Below are 19,968 nucleotides of genomic sequence, written 5' to 3'. Positions count from 1 at the left end.
TGCTGGCAATAACGACTTCAATGGCATAGGTTTCAGACGCATTATGGCCATGACAAACCATAATAACTATAAACAAGGTTTACACGCAGTTGACTGTCAACAAATGGCAAAGGTTATATCCAATTGCACCAGAGGCACGGGCTGACTTATTACCTGCTCCATGCCAAACCTCGTGGACTTAACAGAGGTTCCATTTGCGTCGGTCTTAGAAGCAAATCTATTCTACCAGTTGACTCGCTACATTTTTAATGGCATTGGCATGAGTGTTTACTACTTTTCCGTGAAAAAAAGGAAAATTGGATTTTTTTACTTTCTACCTCTCCCATGTCAACGCCCCAATTGATTACTTCAGCCATCCAACATCTAATAATTCGCAACACTGATGCCCTCGGAAGACAATGGTTGTTCTGGCCAACGTGCGAATGCCTATAAAACGATCAATTGTGTATTCATAATCAACTCACTCCCTCGAAATTGCTTCTGTCATCACATTATCAATAACTACATTTGTAGATTATCAGATTCAAATTTCCCTATCCTATTTTCAAAGCTTCAGCCTGTGGATAGCATTATTTCGAATCATAGTCCGCATGCAGTAGTGTTAGAGGGACCCACTTGAGCCACTTTCCTTTGGTTTCAACAAGGGATGAAAGCTGTTAAATTATATTATTTAATTCCTTCTCCACTCCCTCGTGAAGACTTCTTCCTGCTACGCAGTATAACCACCCTGTACAGGAATATTAAAGCTCATTATAAGAGCTCTTAGCAGGGAACTCATAAAACCAGAGGAGATTCCTCCGTGGCGCTAATATAATCTTGAACCAGACGGATCGACCCAAATGCTGCAGCCATTGTACTTAAAGTTTATATCAGTCTCGCTCCAATATGAGAATCCTAGGATAAGCAGCACTTACTACGCAGAAAGCATTTTAGTAAAATTTTAAATAGTACTTCTTCAGAGATTTGCGTTTAAATCTCATTATCAGCTACAAAGTTCGACGGAACCCGAGTGGACCGGGGACGCAGACACCACGGTATCGGCTGCCTGTCATAAGAGGCGACTAAGAGGGGCAACCAACGGATGATTGAATTATAACCATGAGACTACTTGTAATTTGTACCATCACGCGAGGAAGACTATGGGTCGCCTTTAGTTGCGAGTAATACCACTATGTTAGGTACACAATAGGTTTGTGATTAGTAGCAGCAGAGGGTGAATCAGTATGGGTTTTACAATACACGTGATTAGTACCACTATATGCGGGACTCCACGGGATTGTACGAGTCTCTGTGGTTAGTACACCTATGTGAGGAACACCATAGGTCTGCGTTACATGTGCGTATTACATTACCTGTGAGTAGTACCGTGATGTGTGGAATACCGTGAGTTTACGCTGGTTTTGATTAGTACCGTAACATAACAAATACCATGGTTCTGCTTTCCTAGCGATAAGTACCATTATGAGGGGCCGATGACCTGGATTTAGACTACAAGCATAATCGATTCAGGATTGTGGTTTAGAAGCAGTCCCGTGGTCAGTATTACTATTGTTTAACACTAGTTTCTGGGAATGTGGGTCATTACGGGTCGGATCCACTGATTGTTTTAAATTCATGTCCATCCATTCATTCTTCGTCATTTCGTTTTGAATTCTGGTCAGTGGATGATTTTGGATTTTTAAATTGTCATTACATTCCGTCTGATTTTGTACCATTAGGAACCGATGACCTCGATGTTAGACCCTTTAAACAACAAGCATCATCGTCATTAATAATGGGGGAACAGCCCGACTCGTTGGCTGAACGGTCAGCGTACTGGCCTTCGGTTCAGAGGGTCCCGGGTTCGATTCCCGGCCGGGTCGGGAATTTTAACCTTAATTGGTTAATTCCAATGGCACGGGGGCTGGGTGTATGTGTTGTCTCCATCATCATTTCATCCTCATCACGACGCGCAGGTCGCCTACGGGAGTCAAATAGAAAGACCTGCACCTGGTGATTCGAACCCTTCCTGGGATACCCCGGCAACTAAAAGCCATACGACATTTCATTTCATGGGGGAACGCATAGGAACAGAACGTACCATCATAACACAGGAAATGTTCTGTTCCGTTTACATGCATGAACCCCCTGTCGCATTCAATTCCGGATGCGCTGAGGAATCTCCGGAAAACAAGAGGGCATTTTTAACATTTCATATGAGAAAGAGTTTCACGTGGTATGCTGATATGTTATTTTGCTATATGCTTCCCATCATTAATGTACCATGTAGTGTTGTAGAAAATTAATTCTAGCATGGAAATGAAGGTTTTCCGGACCCTTGTCCATATAACATACAGCATACTCTGGATTATCCTTTTAATACGGAGCCTAGACATCAGGGATAACCGAGAAACACGGATAATCGAAACTACACGTGTTCTTACTGGAAACTACACATTTACTGTATTTACCAGACATGCAACATATCACATTTGAAAGCTCACTGCATTACTGACGTGTAGCTCGCTGCAAACTGACAACTTATTTATAAAATTTCATGAATAACATTTTTATAATTTTAGAAAGTACGTGGAAAAACGAAATTAAAAACGCCAAAAGAAATACAAACGGGAATAATGAAGGACAGGAATAAGATGGATAAGAAGCATGCATATCCTAGAATAATGAATATAAGGACTAGTAGGTTAAAAGTTAACGTCAAATGTAGTAATCTATACATGGTCGTATGGTCGTGTCATTATATTCTGCTCATAGTTCAGTTGCTATGTAAGGTATGTTCTTATTGGTAGGATAATCCAAAATGACTTGCGATACAAAAGTAAGCATTAAATAAGCTAAGGAAACTGAAGATACATGTTGTTCTAGACAAAATAAATTACATTCAGCGTAGCAATAGTCAAGTAAGGGTAAACTAGAAGATGGGAGTACTCTATTCTATAAAATTTCATTTATGAATACGCTGTATCTCAGTTCACTTTCGGGAAATAATCCTCATTTTGTTTTATGTTTTGTTTTACAGTCACAACAGTAAATGTGATACAGGTTAACACTCACTCTCAAGAATTCATTTTAGAGGCTGCTATTGCGATCTGTCGGTGGCGGCTGTAAACGTATGATCAACAATGTTGCCAATGTTTACGATTTCAGACTTCCTTTTTTATATTTTTTTAATCGCTTAACTACTTATGTACGGATAATCTGCGTACAGGATAATCAGGAGTTCGCTGTATTTTCTCCTTCTGTGTGCGAGGAATGTGTCCTGAAATTTTGGCCGTACCTTATTGGTTCACGCTGTATATGTTCGTGCAATCAATTACTGTTTATGTGTGGTGGCACTCCTGCCACTCGCCTTCAGCTAACATTATACTTCCCTAAGTGTATGTGTGTGTACCTCTAAGTCCCGTCACGTCGGGTATATGGTGAAATGAAATTATATGGCATGGTTTTACGTTCGGATGCATTTTCTGACGCTAAACTCAGTTGAGGTGATAAAAACGATGAAATGAACGATGTTGAATTAAATTGGGTAAAGAGGTGGAAGGAATCGGCTGTGCCCAGTGGATAGGAACTTCCCCGGCATTTGCTTGGAAGTGGAAATGGAAAACCAGAAAAACCATTCTCAGGGAAGCCGACGGTTGTGTTCGAACCCACTCGTCTCGCGTATGCAAAGCTCAATGAGAACTTTGTTTAGCGGGACCCAAACAATCCGCGGGAGATGAAATCCGGGTGGGGGCTTCATGGGGTCAAAGATCGATCTCCATTCATCGGGGGCGTAGCAGTCCGTTTTTCAATCCAGAGTTGCAGTCCACACTCGTTGTGTTTCATTAGATTTTGAGCCAGCACAGGGGAGGGTGTTTGGATTTCAGTCGGGTTGAAGCGATTCTTTGAATGTCTTGATGTATTGGAAGTGGTTTATTGGCCTGTATTTCATTTGCTTGTCGGACGAGATAGTTCATGCGGCACAGATGTGGAGGAAGGATGTGGCTGAGGACAGGAAGCTATTGCATTAGGGCTCTTATGGTGACACCACTGAAAATCCGATTTGTATGTTTCAAGACGGTGTCAATTTTCTTGGTGTAGTCTCTATTCAGCCAGACGGAAGAGCGGTATTCCGTTGTTGTATACACCGGAATTAAGGCAGAAGTACGTAAATTTGCCGCCGTGGATCCCTAAGTGCTGCCAGATAGCATAGATAAGATGTTGTTTGTTGTACTTACTTCGGCTGCAAGGTTGAAGAGATGAACTGTACGACAGTGTCTGGTCCACTGTAGCTCCGAGATATTTTGGGTTTGGGTTGTACGGTAAAATGCCGACCTGAACCAGTATGTTACTCAGATGAAAGCAAGATGTTTCTCTTTTGGTTGTGCTAGGGGTTAGGCGTAACTTTTGAAAGTAATTTGTCAGTAAACGGAGATTTTTCGTTAGCGTGTCCTCAAGGCTGTTGAATATTTTGTGTTGCGTGGCTATGCAAATATCAGCGGGATAATAAAATTCTCTTGACACCGTTTCTGGGATGTCTGCGAGATAAACACAGAAAAACAAAGGGGCTAATATGGAACCTTGCGGGAGTTCATTCTTTAGTCTTCTTGGATTTCTCAAGGTGTTGTTCATAACCACCAGAATATTCTACCTGTAAGCATGCGATTAATTACATTTGTAGGGTTTTTACATTGTAAAGTTTTTAGGAGGCAATCAATACTGATCTGCATTTAGGGTAGTCACCCAGGTGGCAGATTCCCCATCTGTTGCTTTCCTAGCCTTTTCCGAAATGATTTCAAAGAAATTGAAAATTTATTGAACATCTCCCTTGGTAAGTTATTACAATCCCTAACTCCCCTTCCTATAAACGAATATTTGCCCCAGTTTGTCCTCTTGAATTCCAACTTTATCTTCATATTGTGATCTTTCCTACTTTTATAAACGCCATTCAAACTTATTCGTCTACTAATGTCATTCCACGCCATCTCTCCGCTGACAGCTCGGAACTTACCACTTAGTCGAGCAGCTCTTCTTCTTTCTCTCAATTCTTCCCAACCCAAACATTGCAACATTTTTGTAACGCTACTCTTTTGTCGGGGTGTATACATTAACCCCTCCCTCAATACACTGCCAAAAGCAGCCGTGAGGTCTATGAACATCGCACCGGTCTTTAGCTTCTCTTCAAATCCAGCTTCAATGAATGTCTTCAGAACAATTACGTGCTCTTCGCAACTTCGTTTCGATCTAAAGCCAGTTTGTTCTGCGGGGAGGATCTTGAAAAAGCCTAGATTGATTCTTTTGTAGATTAGTCTTTCAAGAAGCTTGTAGGTTGAGCTCAGTAATGCTATGCATCTATAGCTTTTGGGAGCATTGTGCAGTTTTCCAGAGTTCACGAAAACAATGACCTTTGATCTCTTGTACTCCGGTGGCAGGTGTCCTGTGCGTTGGATAGATGAAAAGAAATCAGCAAGCCATTTCCTAGCGTTTTACCACGGTGCACGAGGAACTCATAATGAATGTTGTCAAAGACTGGTGCCTTTTTCATTTTTCAGCTTTGAAGAGTTATTGTAACTTCATATAGGTGAATGGTGATGCTAGCTCTGATATAGAGGAGCATGATTTTCTTAGTTTTCGCAGGTCGTCTGTGATTGCAGTGGAGTATGCTTTGTCTCATTTACCCCTGGACATCTGAATGATTCGATCTGGTTTTACTTCTTCAGGTACTTGTGTTTTGTATGAATGGCCTCCTAGTTTCTTTAGAAGGCTCCAGGTTCTTTTTTACTTGAATGCTGAAAATCTAGTTCCTCAAACGTTTATGTTCATCACTCTGTCCAGTCCTTATCCAGACTGCTGATGAGAACATCTGCAACTTCTGTTTCACCACTCTGTAGGAATTCTTGATGCAAAAGCTTACTAGTGTCACTCCAACATAGTACGTATTGTTTTCGAATGCCTCTGGGTATGTGTCGTTTGGCCGTTGAGATTACAACCCTCACGGACTTCTCGTAGTTGCCAGGTGTGCGAGTGATCCATCGGATATTGCTGTCTAGGTATTGAGAAAATTGGTCCCAGTTGGCTTTGGAAAAATTCTATTGAAGATGTGATGAATTTTCAATGTGTGGTATCGATATTCCTATTTCTAGGGTGATGAGCCAGTGTTGACTGTGTGGAAATTTATCAACAATGTGTCTCGTGGTTTGCAGAGGTAACCCTGCATCGTCAGTCGTGACAAAGGTCAGGTCTGGGCTTGTTTCACATTTCCATCTGGCTGAACGGAATGTGTGTTTATCTTTAGGATCATACACGAGATGCAGATTTTGTGCTTCGGTCCAGTTGATCACTTCAGTACCATGTGAATTAACCTGTCTGTATTCCCAGTTCGTACGATGACTGTTGAAATCTCCGATGATTATAGCTGGGTGAGAGGCGGTTAGCAGAAAACCATCAGGCCATGGTGCATTTGGTGACTTGCAAATATTTGTAATGCTAAAGTTGCCCATTTTTATTGTTATTACTGAGGAGTCATTGTGATAGCTTGTTGCAATGAGTTGGGCGTTGGTATTGACTTTCGGACATAGGTAACTCTGCCATAATGGTTATGACGAGTTGCACCTATCATGTGATATCCAGGATTGAACCACGTGTCTGAAACTGGTCTGCGTTGCCCACATGAGTCTCCTGCAATGCAGCAACATCTATTCATGCTCTCTAAAGATCTTGTGTAATATTTCGCATTTTGACTTGATGATGCCTTCGATGTTGAGACGGCAGATATGGAGAGTTTCTCCAGGGAATCTGGCCTTTGTGCGGCTCTCATAAGAGCCTGCGAATGTGTGCGCCTATCCCTTCATGAGGGAGGTCAAGAGACAGATTCGAATAACCAATCCTGCAGAATGCCTTAGGAACAGATGATAGCACTCCCGTTGCTCCTGCAGTGACACAATATTAAACAAAGAATGACATGTTTCGTTCTACAAGAACAGCGTCAGATTCTATTAAATCACTTCATATCATGCGTGTATGTGTATAGTACGTATTGTTTACGTTGCGTAAACTTGTCAGCGATTGTGAATTTGTGGTGTTATGAACAAGTAGTGAATGTAGTATTCAATCCTCCACTTTCACTCTAGTAACTTATATAAATTCTTCTGTACTTATATTAGCTACTATCGTACGCTACCTTCAGCTACTGCATGTCTTGTATGTTATAGTGCTAGATATGTTTTAACAAGTGGTTACACAGACTGAAAAGGTTTTAAATTACATTTTGGAAAAGTGTATGCTTATTTACCTAATAAGTACTGGCATTTCCTAAACTGGTAATACACAAACGAACGTATGTAGTTTTTACTCACTCTCCTAGTCAGTTAATCATTGCAGAATCCATTTGAAGAACTCATCTGAACGTTTGACATTTGCGGTAACTATGTGAAGTGTGCCTGCTCTATCTTCTATATGCCTCTCGAACTTTGTTTTGGTGGGAAATAGAGAAGCGAAAAACATGCCCATTCCTATAAATAAATCTCTTTACAACTGAAACACATGCGTATTCTCAATGTTTGCCTTTTGCTGGAACTCAATTTTTAAAACTCGTCCTTTTAAACGCTCGCCAGGACTCAACAGGATTAATATGTCGGTAACTAACTAGCCTTCTATGACAATACTGACTTTCTCATCATCTTCCTACATTAAGACAGCATTTACGGTACCCTGTCCAAGCCACAGCCCCCTGTATTAGAAAAGAAGCATAAAGGATGGCAATGAATCTCGATATTTAAGGATGAAGAGAAGTGGATGACTGATTTGTAAGGTGGTGGTGGTGATTGTAGTTTTAAGAGACAATACAACTAAGTAACCATCCTTTATTAATACCAATCAGAGGGAAAAAATGAAGGTCAAAGAAATACAAGGGCCTCGAACAGTGTGAAAATGAAAGGCACTAATACCGATGGGGTCGAAAATAAACAAGAGTTGACCAAGAGAGGTCGGATGGGACAGATGAAAGTGAGGAGCCTAGCACAAGTAACTGAAAGGAATGCCAGGATTCGGGTAAGGGCCCCGTGGCCGCCAACCCACGATCCCAATTTAAGAGCCCCCGGTAGCCCTTTTAGACCTCTCTTAATACAGGCAGGAAATTCCGTGTGTGTTATTATTATTATTATTATTATTATTATTATTATTATTATTATTATTATTATTATTATTATTATTATTATTATTATTACATTATAAGTGAATATTTATTAGTATTCTTAAATTGCTGTATTCATAATTGGTTAGACTATGTTGGTGTGGCCTATTGACGTTGTACTGCTCTGCTCTACAGTTCTTAAGCGCATCGTTTGTAGAAACAGTGACAGCGTAAGCTAGCGTGGCGTCGGCTTCTTCGAGTTGTTTCGCAGAAATAATTACTGTGTGACTTCCACTCATTGTAGTTGTATATGTAATACACTCATACATTCCTCAGTAGATCTTCTTGGCAACAGCGAAATCATATAATATCCGTCGAGTGGTTCTCTAGGTATAGAAGTAAGCAGATAATGTATAAGCCCCCGGGATAGTTTTCCCGTACCGACTGACACTGTAATTATGGACGAACTTTTAAAGACGAGTAAGTTGTCCTGTGAACTTTTTGTTGATCACTGTATGCTCTTCAGTTCTCAGACGTAAAGTTTCTCGATACTGTTAGGCAGCGTAAACCGAGAAAGTGTTCAGATGGCGTCATTTTCTCTCGAGTTTTACATTCCCATTTCGATTAAACTTATCACACAGATTGATATCACTCACTTCAATTAATTACCTACCTTAAGTTATATCTACACTAATACAGTGCTGTGCAAATCAACTTCCGCATGTTGTGTCACTGCCAAATAACATAGCTCGATGAAACTTGAACCATACATAGGAAGAATTGCTACAGTATAGGCAAGTGAAAGGAATATGCGATGGAGACGACCAGAAATTACTCTTTTATACAGAGACAATAAATTACACGTAAGTCACTGGTCCTCTGGACATCACAAAAGAAGGGGAATGTTTCTTAAAAGGGTGTGTGATCACCACGGACAGCGATGCATATTCTGCAACGTGTTGCCATGCTGGCCACAAGATTGGTAAGGAGTTATTGTGGTAGGGCTTTCCACACCTCCACCAGCGTGGTTGACAACTGCTGGATGTTCGTTGGTGCATGTGGGTGTGCTACAATACGTCTGCCCTACATGTCCCACACGTGATCGTTGGAATTTAAGTCGGGGCAACGGACACGCCAGTCCATTTGCCGAATATCCTCTCATTCCAAGAGCTCCTCCACCTGAGCTGTTCGATGCGGTCATGGATTGCTATCCATAAAAATGAAGGCAGAGCCGAATGCACCCCTGAGAGGACGCAGAAGGAGTAGTATATTGTCACCATAACGTTGCCCGGTGAGTGTACTCCGTTCAAAGATTTGGAGGTCTGTACGCCCCACGCCATAATAATTGGACCACCACAATGAACATGTTCGACAATGTTCCTGGGCGCATTACGTGTTCCCATCTCTCGCCATATGAGGGGCACGCCTAACTGAATATGCTCTCATCTGAGAACAGCACACGACCTCTCTCTTCGTCGGTCCAGACTTGATGATCTTGGCACCATCGCAGACGGTGCCGCCGACGTGCGGGTGTCAACGGAACGCAGCGTAAATGGTCGTCGGGCAAACAGTCGCCGTGCCACTGTGGAGCGTGAGATTGGCTGCCTAGGAATCCTATTAAATGTGGTTGCAATTGCATGCACGGTCTCGTCTTGCCTGTTGCACAATGCAGCCGTCATCTGCTGCTGTGGTTGACCGTTATCGATACCCTCCTCTCCTTCGGGCAGCAGTGATTATGGTTCGGAATGCTCTCCATACACGTGAAACGATGCTGTGAGCAATACAAAACTCCTGAGCTACACTCGTCACATTTCTTTCTTCTTCCAGTTTCCCGATGATTCGCCTCCGTGTGAAATCATCCAGATGTTGTCTCCGGACCATGTTGTAATGAATAACACCACCACAGTGCACCGTAACAGCTCGCTGATTGACTCACGCTGTCTTGTCCCGTTCCTTCAACTGCCTCGTTTTGTGGGGCCAGACCCATTTGGCGCTGTAGTTGCGCTGACCTCACGCCAGATTTTATGCACATGTGGGGGACTTCTGGCAACATGTTACCGAACTTTCATTCGTTTCCACCGAGTAGTTAATCTGTTATGTTGCATTATCTAACTCTCCCTTAGAGAATGTGAGTTAGCTTGTAGGAATGGGTTAACCTCAGAATGCACTGGGCCAATTTTCTATTAATTTCGCTGTTTGCAACATAATAATATTACGGTGGGCATAGGCTATTTGCACCGTGGGTGCGGGACACAGATGAAGAATACACCCACAGTATCTCCCGACTGACATAAGAGGCGACTAAGGGATGATGAAATTAGAACTATGAGACTACTTGTGATTAGTACCGTCACGTGAGCAACACCTTGGATCTACGATACCTAGGAGTGGTTCCCTTATGTGAGGAACACCTTGGATCTACGTTACCTAGGAGTAGTTCCCTTATGTGAGGAACACGATGGATCTACGTTACCTAGGAGTAGTTCTCTTATGTGAGGAACACGATGGATCTACGTAACTTAGGAGTAGTTCCCTTATGTGAGGAACACGATGGATCTACGTTACCTAGGAGTAGTTCCCTTATGTGAGGAACACGATGGATCTACGTTACCTAGGAGTAGTTCCCTTATGTGAGGAACACGATGGATCTACGTTACCTAGGAGTAGTTCCCTTATGTGAGGAACACGATGCATCTACGTTGCCTAGGAGTAGTTCCCTTATGTGAGCAACACTTTGGATCTACGTTACCTAGGAGTAGTTCCCTTATGTGAGGAACACGATGGATCTACGTAACTTAGGAGTAGTTCCCTTATGTGAGGAACACGATGGATCTACGTAACTTAGGAGTAGTTCCCTTATGTGAGGAACACGATGGATATACGTTACCTAGGAGTAGTTCCCTTATGTGAGGAACACGATGGATATACGTTACCTAGGAGTAGTTCCCTTATGTGAGCAACACTTTGGATCTACGTAACTTAGGAGTAGTTCCCTTATGTGAGGAACACGATGGATCTACGTAACTTAGGAGTAGTTCCCTTATGTGAGGAACACGATGGATCTACGTTGCCTAGGTGTAGTTCCCTTATGTGAGGAACACGATGGATATACGTTACCTAGGAGTAGTTCCCTTATGTGAGGAACACGATGGATATACGTTACCTAGGAGTAGTTCCCTTATGTGAGCAACACTTTGGATCTACGTAACTTAGGAGTAGTTCCCTTATGTGAGGAACACGATGGATCTACGTAACTTAGGAGTAGTTCCCTTATGTGAGGAACACGATGGATCTACGTTACCTAGGAGTAGTTCCCTTATGTGAGGAACAGCACGGGTCTAGGAGTTGCCTGTGGTTAGTACCATCGTGTATATCCCACCAAGGTGTGTGTGTGTGGGGGGTGCGGCATTTGGCTGCGCAGACCATGTCCATGGGAGAAAAGGAGCCGTACGCTGCGCTGGAATGTGTGGGTACCTCTGTGTTCAGTTTGGGTCTGCGTCACCTATGAGTAGTACCACTATATGAAGAACGCCATGGATCTACGTAGCCTCTGATTAGTACCATTATGTGAGGAACACCATGGGTCTGCGTTGCCTGAGAGTGGTGCCATTATGTTTAACAAACTATGGGTATACATTAACTCCGATTAATACCACCATACAGGAAAACCGTTAGTCTACATTAGTACCGCTATAGGAAGAACACTATGGTTCTGCTTTACCAGTGATTAGTACTATTATGATAGGCCGTTGACCTGGATTTTGGACCCCTTTCTTTAACAAGCATCACTCAGAAAAGAAGGGACTGTGAATTGGATCCACTGAATTATTTGGATTCATGGTCATTTTATCGTTATTATTATTCGTTTTATGTTTTAGTCAGAAAATGCATTTTTAAAAGTTTTAATTATTGTTTCATGACTCCCTCAAACAATGTACAGGTTACAGTAGGTGTACAAGAGGGAGGGGAAGGAAAGGGAGGAGTTGTAGAAGACAGGTGGTCTAATGTTCTAAGGGGAAGGAGATTGCAGGCTAAGGGCTCTATTCAGGATCGGAATTCAGGACAGGTGTCTGTGCGAAATCGGTACGAGTCACTCCAGGTAGAACAACAGAAGGAAGATGAGGGACAGGGAACTGTTGCTGAGATGCGTGGAAGTAGGAGGAAGGGAAAAGGTAGGAAAGGGAAATGTAGAGTAGAGGATAGGAAAAGACAGGTGGAACAAGGTCATGGGAAGGAGAAAAGGGAGGAGGAAGTAGCTTCTGCAGCTATCAGGAAAGATAGGGCTGACCAGGAGGGGAGGGGATCAAATGAGGTGGGTAGGGTTGAGGCTCTGGTCATGGGGGATTCCATCGTTAGACACGTGGGGAAAGTGTGTGGAGGAAAGGGAACCAGGGTAGAATGTTATCCAGGAATTAGGTTGAGGCAGATGTTGAGGAAAGTAGAAGAGAGGGAGGAGGGGAAGGAGAAGGTGGTAGTGTTTCACGTTGGTACCAACAACGTAAGGCAAGCTGATATAAGTACCAACATAGTTGGAGATGTGTGGGATCTGGTAAATGCAGCACGGGTGAAGTTTAAGAAAGCGGAGATTGTTATTAGTGGAATACTGTGTATAAGAGATACTGACTGGAGGGTGATTGGGGATTTAAATGAGACTATGGAGTGGGTATGTGGGAAACTGGGAGTGAAATTTCTAGATCCTAATGGGTGGGTAGGATATAGGGATCTGCGCTCAGATGGCCTTCATTTAAACCGCAGTGGTACGTATAAGTTAGGAAATTTGTTTGGAAGGGTAATAGGGAGGTACATTCAGGGAAACGGGATGGCCTAGGGAGCGGTGATAAGGGAACAGGGAACTGGAAATCAAGTAGGGATGACATAAAATTGTTAGTGTTGAACTGTAGAAGTATTGTAAAGAAAGGAATAGAATTAAGTAATTTAATAGATATATATTTACCAGATATTGTAATAGGAGTTGAATCATGGCTGAGAAATGATATAATGGATGCAGAAATTTTCTCACGGCACTGGAGTGTGTATCGTAGAGATAGGATAGGAAAGGTGGGAGGGGGAGTTTTCATTCTGGTGAAAGAAGAATGTGTAAGCTACGAAAAAGTTAAAGATGAGACACATGAAATTCTAGGTGTAAGGCTCATTTCTAAAGATAATAGGCAACTTGATATATTTGGAGTGTACAGATCGGGAAAGGGTAGCACTGATGCGGATTCGGAATTATTTGATAGGATAGTCAGCTATGTGGGAAACGACATGGAAAGAAATGTGATTGTAGCGGGAGATCTGAATTTGCCAGATGTCAATTGGGAAGGAAATGCGAACGACAGGAAGCATGACCAACAAATGGCAAATAAGTTAATATGGGAAGGACAGCTGATTCAGAAAGTGATGGAACCAACCAGAGGGAAAAATATTTTGGATGTGGTGCTGATAAAACCAGATGAGCTCTATAGGGAAACTGAAGTAATAGATGGTATTAGTGATCATGAAGCTGTTTTTGTGGTAGTTAAAAATAAATGTGATAGAAAGGAAGGTCTTAAAAGTAGGACTGTTCGGCAGTACCATATGGCTGATAAAGCAGGTATGAGGCAGTTTCTAAAAAGTAACTATGATCGGTGGAAAACGGTAAATAAAAAAGTAAACAGACTCTGGGATGGGTTTAAAGAAATTGTTGAGGAATGCGAAAACAGGTTTGTACCTTTAAGGGTGGTAAGGAATGGTAAAGACCCACCTTATTATAATAGAGAAATAAAGAGACTAAGAAGGAGGTGCAGACTGGAAAGAAATAGAGTTAGAAATGGCTGTGGAAGTAAGGAGAAATTGAAGGAACTTACTAGAAAATTGAATCTAGCAAAGAAGGCAGCTAAGGATAACATGATGGCAAGCATAATTGGCAGTCATACAAATTTTAGTGAAAAAATGGAAGGGTATGTATAGGTATTTTAAGGCAGAAACAGGTTCCAAGAAGGACATTCCAGGAATAATTAATGAACAAGGGGAGTGTGTATGTGAGGATCTTCAAAAGGCAGAAGTATTCAGTCAGCAGTATGTAAAGATTGTTGGTTACAAGGATAATGTCGAGATAGAGGAAGAGACTAAGGCCAAAGAAGTAATAAAATTTACATATGATAACAATGACATTTACAATAAGATACAAAAGTTGAAAACTAGAAAAGCGGCTGGAATTGATCAGATTTCTGGGGATATACTAAAGACAATGGGTTGGGATATAGTACCATATCTGAAGTACTTATTTGATTATTGTTTGGCCGAAGGAGCTATACCAGATGAATGGAGAGTTGCTATAGTAGCCCCTGTGTATAAAGGAAAGGGTGATAGACATAAAGCTGAAAATTACAGGCCAGTAAGTTTGACATGCATTGTATGTAAGCTTTGGGAAGGCATTCTTTCTGATTATATTAGACATGTTTGTGAAATTAATAACTGGTTCGATAGAAGGCAATTCGGTTTTAGGAAAGGTTATTCCACTGAAGCTCAACTTGTAGGATTCCAGCAAGATATAGCAGATATCTTGGATTCTGGAGGTCAAATGGACTGTATCGCGATTGACATGTCTAAAGCATTTGATAGGGTGGATCATGGGAGACTACTGGCAAAAATGAGTGCAATTGGACTAGACAAAAGAGTGACTGAATGGGTTGCTATATTTCTAGAAAATAGATTTCAGAGAGTTAGAGTAGGTGAAGCTTTGTCTGACCCTGTAATAGTTGAGAGGGGAGTTCCTCAGAGCAGTGTTATCGGACCTTTATGTTTTCTTATATATATAAATTACTTGAGTAAAGGAGTGGAATCGGAGGTAAGGCTTTTTGCGGATGATGTTATTCTCTATAGAGTGATAAATAAGTTACAAGATTGTGAGCAACTGCAACGTGACCTCGAAAATATTGTGAGATGGACAGCAGGCAATGGTATGTTGATAAACGGGGCTAAAAGTGAGGTTGTGAGTTTCACAAATAGGAAAAGTCCTCTCAGTTTTAATTACTGCGTTGATGGGGTGAAAGTTCCTTTTGGGGATCATTGTAAGTATCTAGGTGTTAATATAAGGAAAGATCTTCACTGGGGTAATCACATAAATGGGATTGTAAATAAAGGGTACCGATCTCTGCACATGGTTATGAGGGTGTTTAGGGGTTGTAGTAAGGATGTAAAGGAGAGTGCATATAAGTCTCTGGTAAGACCCCAACTAGAGTATGGTTCCAGTGTATGGGACCCTCACCAGGATTACCTGATTCAAGAACTGGAAAAAATCCAAAGAAAAGCAGCTCGATTTGTTCTGGGTGATTTCCGACAAAAGAGTAGCGTTACTAAAATGTTGCAATGTTTGGGTTGGGAAGAATTGAGAGAAAGAAGAAGAGCTGCTCGACTAAGTGGTATGTTCCGAGCTGTCAGCGGAGAGATGGCGTGGATTGACATTAGTAGACGAATAGGTTTGAATGGCGTCTATAAAAGTAGGAAAGATCACAATATGAAGATAAAGTTGGAATTCAAGAGGACAAACTGGGGCAAATATTCATTTATAGGAAGGGGAGTTAGGAATTGGAATAACTTACCAAGGGAGATGTTCAATAAATTTCCAATTTCTTTGAAATCATTTCGGAAACGGCTAGGAAAGCAACAGATAGGGAATCTGCCACCTGGGCGACTGCCCTAAATGCAGATCAGTATTGATTGATTGATTGTTTTACGTCGTACCATTAGGGGCCGATGACCTAGCTGTTAGGCCGCTTAAAACAACAAACATCATCACCATCATAATCTACGTATCATATCATAATATCAAACAGTTCCCACGAAAACGTGACTGAAAAGAATGGCAGCAATAATAAATGCGTACGTTTATATGTTTGCCAGTCTGTTTCTTTTTCACGTAAACACTACTTGATTGATGGAGCTCAAACCATACAAAATTCGTCCCGTGGTTTTCAAAGTATAAAAGTAAGCCCAGAATGTATGAGCCTCCGAGCTTCCCGTACCCTGCGTAGCGTGAACACTGAGACTGGAATTATGGCCGAACGTAAAACAATAGTAAGTGGTGCTGTGGACATTTCGTTAAACAATGTGTAGCTCTACTGTTGTCAGACTTAAAGTTTCCCGATACTGTCAATAGTTTCACATTTTTTGCAACTTGCTTTACGTCGCACCGACACAGATAGGTTTTATGGCGACGATTGGATAGGAAAGGCCTAGGAGTGGGAAGGAATCGGCCATGGCCTTAATTAAGGAACAGTCTCAGCATTTGCCTGGTGTGAAAATGGGAAACCACGGAAAACCATCTTCAGGGCTACCGATAGTGGGGCTCGAACCCATTATCTCCCGGTTGCAAGTTCACAGCTACGCGTTCCTAACCGCACGGCCAACCCACCCCGTGTTAATAATTTCGGCAGCGTAAGCAAGCTTATAGCTATTAGGATGCTTATTGCCACGCGATCTTTTAAGTGATGTAGCGAAATGAAATGTGAAACAGGTGAGAGGGAAACTTACCCTTGGGACCATTAAAACTGAATACGCTATTTGAACGGTTAGTCCTATTGAACAATGGAGGGAACCAAGTGTACATAAAATTCGATTTACCAGATAAAGGATATGTGAAATTTTGCTATCTCTTTATTTTTCGCGGAAAAGACATGTTTATCTGTGTTTCAGCGAAAACTTTATTCTTGGTCTGTATGTCTTGGTTTCTTTCACGTAAACTCTACTTGATGGATCGTTCTGATATCTGACGAGCTGATACCTTTGGTTACTAACTATCACATTGTACATTAAGGGGCCGTGAAGGGAAATTAATGTGAAGCAAGTCGTAGGAAAATATGTTGGGCCGAATTTGAGAGATGATTGTTTCTCTCACGACGAATTAAATCTACATCAGGAAGTGAAGAAAAGCAGTTCATTTTAATTCCGTCTGCAAATAAGATTTTAAAATGTAGTTAATTCAGAAGTATTAAAATGAAGGCTGAGTGCAATGTGAAAAGACTTTAATTTTAAGTAACCCCAACGCACATAATTTATTTATTTATTTACAGAGTTTACGCCCACATTGGAGCACTTAAATCAGACTACAACAAATTTGTCTTCCTTTTCTTCTCCCAAAAATTCTTGAGTCTGGTTGACCTGGCTGCCCTCTCCGCATCCGTTGTAACATATTGTTTCCTCTGTACAGTGGTCAGAGGAAGCCTGATGCATTTATTCTTCAAAATACTTTTCTCGCCTCTGTTTTCTATGGTTTGCATGGTAATATTCAACTCCTCCGAATCACTTTGGACTTCTTTAAACCAATTGTTTTTTATTTACTATAATATATTATTTACACATAATAAAATATTAATCACAAACCAGAGGACCCGTTTTGCTCCACAGCATTCTTTATAAAGAGATCAGATAACTGTCGTAGTCATATTGTTTTGCCTGCCATTTTCAATGATTTTATGAACATTTAATAAGAATCGCGTTATGGTATGCCACAGTTCGTAATCTGAATTCATCCATTCTGATATCATCATGCCGTCTGTTTGGTAAAAACCTATCCAGTACCTATCCTGCAAAGCTTGGTATTGTGTCGTAGAAAGCAAATGGTATTTTTAATCGCAGTTCTTCTGTATAGAACAGCTGTCTTGTGAGATCATAGGTTAGTCTCGAAGCAGAGCTTTTTTTTTTCCAGGCGGGCAGCATTGTAAAGATCCATGCCTTCACTCTTTCTAGTATAGTTAGGTTATGCTTCGTAAGGTGTTCCCAGATAATGCCTAAGATGTATGTCATGATGGGGGTGTGCTTCTATCAAATACAGTAGAGGCAATACCCGACACTTCCGCATTTAGCCTTGTTAAAATGGGAGACAAGTCACAAGTGGCGCTCCTAGTGCCCTGACCTGAAAATTCGCGCTAAATTCAAATATCAATGGAAATGTATATACGGAAATGGATGAATAAATTACGTCTAGAAATAAAGTGTTACTAAGCAATTCTGGATAAATGAATGAAGAATTAACAGGTTATTATTAAAAGACTGAAATTAGACATATAATCAATATGTGAAATGGACTGCTGTGAATGGGCTTGATTTTTCATTTATGCTTTTCATTTTTAGCTTCAGAATTCCTGCCTGAACGTTCAAGGCTAGATTTTTCTTTTTTCTCATTTAAAAGCATTGTACCATCATATTAAAACACTTGTCAACAAAAATATCGGCACATTCCTTACACACACGATTCAATGAATTTACATTTAAGAGCTGGACGATTTTCCTTTTAACTTGAAGCTTACTAACAGAAAGAAAATCTATAAATTTAGCCTCAAAAATGCAAGCTTTCCCTATAAGCAATGCTGCCATAATGCCATTACATTAGGGTAAAGCAAATTTGCATCGTCATATTGTTTAAACAAAATATGCACATTTCTTAAATCACCCATATTTTCTTTCGTGCTTGACAACGTATTAAGGCATTCCAAATGGGGTAACTTGGAACACAACCAGCCACACTCATATGCATATGTATTTTCATTAATTAAATCAAACCCACATATCACACCTACAACAACACATCGGTATTGAAGGTTAACTGCTGCACTATACAATAAAATATGCGTATTATATTTTAAACCAGTTAAAATATGGGTTGAGCAGGTCAGAAGATTATGAAGTACTATAAAAATCCCTTTGTCACTGGAAGAATATATATGCAAACACAATATTACTTACATTTTCTTGTCACGAAGTAAACGGAAGAAAGACCGAGCATTCTTCTCTACTTCATAGTTACTGCAGCCAAACACAGCACATACCTTTCCCCTCATGTTGAGAGGAGATAGCAAGGAATGACACACACTACTATTTAATTATATCAACTCACTGAAAACGCATAAAAACACCAAAAACTTCACACACAAATACACGTGCTCTTATGAGAGAATCAGTAGTTCTCAGGTCAATCCGCTAGAGAGAGCTCTAATAGCTGTCCCTCGATATCTCGCTGAGTGTCGCGTATTGTCTCTACTGTGTTTGCTTCTACGTAGACTTTCTTCTCTTAGCAGCATGTTATTAGGAACGCTCTGCCATCTAGTGAACATAGTTGGAAGCTTTGAAAATTTAGAGAACCAAAGAGTATCTACCGGGGAATGTTCTTCTTCCGTGATCGGAGGAAGCGTATACTGTCTAGCTTGACAGCTAGTAATCAATCATGGCTGCATGCAGTGACGTTACAAGGATGCAAATTACATATCGTGGGCTTGCTGGAGAAACTCACCAAGTCATATTTTGCTTATTGTGGAAAAAATGGAGTTTCAGTTAGGGGAGAATTTAGATTTCAGTTTTTGGCGTTTTGCTTACAAAGTAAGTGTATAATCTTTACCAAAGTAGTTGTAAATGGTTTGAAGCTCTTTAAAATGTCTCATTGAATTCATATTTACTTTTATTTGTGCCAGTATAACTTCTATTTTATTAATTATCGAGTAGTCCTGGCTTAGCGAGTTTGCACTGGTGGTTGACATAGCAACACTGTTTCGGAATTCTGACTTAAGGAGATTCTCCGGTGGTAATTATCTGGATGGATGATTTTTAATTTCATATTAAGAACACAATAACTCGAAACAAGTGTTATAAAGGTAACAGACCACTGAACATAAAGAGAACAAGCACTCAACTTCCCAAATAAGGCTTTATAAATTTTCGTTATTGAAGACAGTAACACGTTTTTAGGTACATAATCATCTTATAGTTACCTAGCATAGAAAAAAATTACCATATGTATAATTTTAAAATACTTATTGATGTGGTTATATAGTATTACGCTATGAAAGAATTACAGCTAACTAGTGAGTGGAAAGTAGAACTGA

The 19,968-nt window shown here is 40.9% G+C and overlaps 1 protein-coding gene across 1 annotated transcript in view; it reads left to right on the top strand.

The window, feature by feature from the left end:
* Positions 1-19,968, top strand: part of LOC136878738 (glutamate receptor ionotropic, kainate 2) — a 494,017-nt gene that overhangs the window by 357,926 nt on the left and 116,123 nt on the right. The window lies entirely within an intron of this gene.

This window comes from Anabrus simplex, chromosome 8 (genome assembly GCF_040414725.1).
Source record: "Anabrus simplex isolate iqAnaSimp1 chromosome 8, ASM4041472v1, whole genome shotgun sequence".
Taxonomy (NCBI): Eukaryota; Metazoa; Arthropoda; class Insecta; order Orthoptera; family Tettigoniidae; genus Anabrus; species Anabrus simplex.
The sequence above is the reverse complement of the archived record's forward strand: the minus strand, read 5'-3'. Positions and strand labels throughout refer to the sequence as shown.